The sequence below is a fragment of the Chrysochloris asiatica genome, unplaced genomic scaffold (assembly GCF_000296735.1).
Source record: "Chrysochloris asiatica unplaced genomic scaffold, ChrAsi1.0 scaffold00333, whole genome shotgun sequence".
Lineage (NCBI taxonomy): Eukaryota > Metazoa > Chordata > Mammalia > Afrosoricida > Chrysochloridae > Chrysochloris > Chrysochloris asiatica.
The window spans coordinates 2,450,568-2,453,094 of record NW_006408851.1 but is presented as its reverse complement, the minus strand read 5'-3'; positions in this window follow the sequence as shown (position 1 = coordinate 2,453,094).

The window sequence follows — 2,527 nt, the reverse complement described above, 5'->3', positions numbered from 1 at the left end:
CTGACTCCTTTTGACTCTGCTCCTTGCCTCAGTGTATTTGAAATTAGAACCTTATAAAAACCATCTATTACAAGGAAGTAAGGAGCTCTGGTAGCATTGTGGGTTATGAGCTTTGCTGCTACTAACTGCAAGGTTAGCAGTTCAAATCTACCAGCCTCTCCTCAGGAGAAAGATAAGGCTTTCTGCTCCCATGAAGATATACAGTCTTGGAAACCCTATACAGGGGCACGATGAGTCAGAGCCAACTAGATGACACTTAACAACAAAAGCAAGTCAAGTGTGTAGTCCTGTGCTTTTGTGGAGATAGGTATATCCAGTCAAGTAATGACAGTAGGTCATCCAAACATTTAATTCAAAGAGTAGATGCATTCCTTTTTACCAGACTGCTAGCCACAAGGTTGGTGGTTCAAACCCACCAGCAGCACCTTGGAAACCCTGTACAGGGTCGCTATGAGTCAGAACCGACTCGATGGCACTTATCAACAACAACAACAACAACTAATAGTGCTACTACTACTACAACTAAAGCATGCAGACAAGTTTATTGTATCTCTTAGTTCCTTAGGACTCAAAATAAAGATAATTTATCAGGCTGTGAATAACTAATACCATCAGTATGTTGTTGTTGTTAAGTGCCATCGAGTCGGGTCCGACCCATAGCAACCCTGTACAGGGTTTCCGAGGCTGTAAATCTTTACGGGAGTAGAAAGCCTCATCTTTCTCCCGCTGAGTGGCTGGTAGTTTCGAACTGCTGACCTTAAGGTTCGCAGCCCGATTTGTAACCACTATGCTACCAGAGCTCCTTAATACCATCAGTATAGTTCAGGTTAATTATTTCCCATGCCATTGAGTGGGATTCTGGGGTTTCCACCAAGAGCTATGTTCACCAGCAGTTCCAATGGTCTCTGCTGACTGCTGCATGTATTTTGAATCTCAAATGTTGTTACTCCATAGGGTTTCTTAGGATAGCATTTTTATGGGAGCAGATTGCAAGGTCTTTTCTCCAATGGGGCAACTGGTGGGTTCCATCACCCACCTAACAGTAAGCAGCTGAATGCTTAATCATTGCAGCACCAGGATTTTCAAATCTCGAGACTCCTGTTTTCTGAGAACTGCAGTTTTGGTTTGCATAGTGGTTACAAATCGGGCTGCCAACCATAAGGTCAGCAGTTCGAAACTACCAGCTGTTGCATGGGAGAAAGATGAGTTTTTTTTTTTTTTTTGGTCCCGTAAAGATTTACAACCTCGGAAACCCTGTACAGGGTTGTTATGAGTTGGAACCGACTCCACGGCACTCAGGCAGCCAGCCAGCAGTTACCAAACGTAGAGTATAGCATCTTTTTATATGATTTCTCTGAATTGCTTCTCACACACATAGTCGTATAAAATAGATTGATTGTTTCCTGAATATCCAGAGATGGATGGTGTTGAGGAGTGCTGGGGTGAAGGATGGGTTTCAACAAAGCATGAAACGGTAGTACATATAACTGAAGGTTTAATATTAGGATTAGGCATCTCTCCCCTCTAAGACTGAAACTCAAAAGGAACACATGAGCAGGCATGTACGCTTGCTGGCCCCACATTGGTCTACTGGGTGAGTGGAAGAGGAGGCAAGGCAGCAATGAAGAAATGTGCTGAGTTCAACCTCGGTCCATAGACTCCTGTTGACCTGGAGATGAGAGAGAAATAGGAAGGTCCGGTTGGTCCAAAGTGTGGTGAGACCTGGGGACACTTGAGCCCATTGACAAGGACATAGCCACAGAGGGCTAGAGCTGAGAGTGAAGCATCCAGCTGATATGAAGTGAGGGGAGATGCACAAGAACACCCAAACTTGCAGATAGTACCCATTTGATCTAGCCTCCATGGCTTGATAATCATAACTCAACTAAAGGAAGACAAAAAAATTTGTTTGATAAAGGAAATGAGGGTAAATTGCTACAATTTGATTAACCTGACCTATACTCATGGAGGTAGTAACTCTAAATACCAACAGAGAGGGAAGGAGTCGTCACATCAAATCCCTTCTGTACACAGAGTAGATAGGGACGGACAACTTAGACATTGGCTACCTAAAATGAGGGGGCAATAAAGGCACGAAGTGACTGGCTTACAAGGTTTCAAGAGGCAGTTTATAGTTTGAGTGTGTGGGGGAAGAAAGAGTCCCCACTAAATAGTTTTCATCTTGTCTAGATGGGTCTGGTTCAAAGAGACAGGAATAAGATTGTTATGACTCAATAGTAATTGTTATCATGACTAATTGCGACTGTCACAATTGTAAAGGTAGAAGTTTTATAACAAAAATGGGGGAGTAGTTAATTTTACAGTCCAGAAACAAAGGACCCTAGGATCATCAAGAGAGAAGAGCACAAGCGGAATGAGAGACCTTATCCAGAGAAGCAGCAACACAAGAGATGGAGGCAGAGACTGGACATGGAGAGAGGGAGCTGCTGAGGACTCTAGATTCATGGGAAGAGAGGGACTGAGAACTGGTAGCCAGGAGGCAGACTTGAAGAATGTGCCCTTTGGT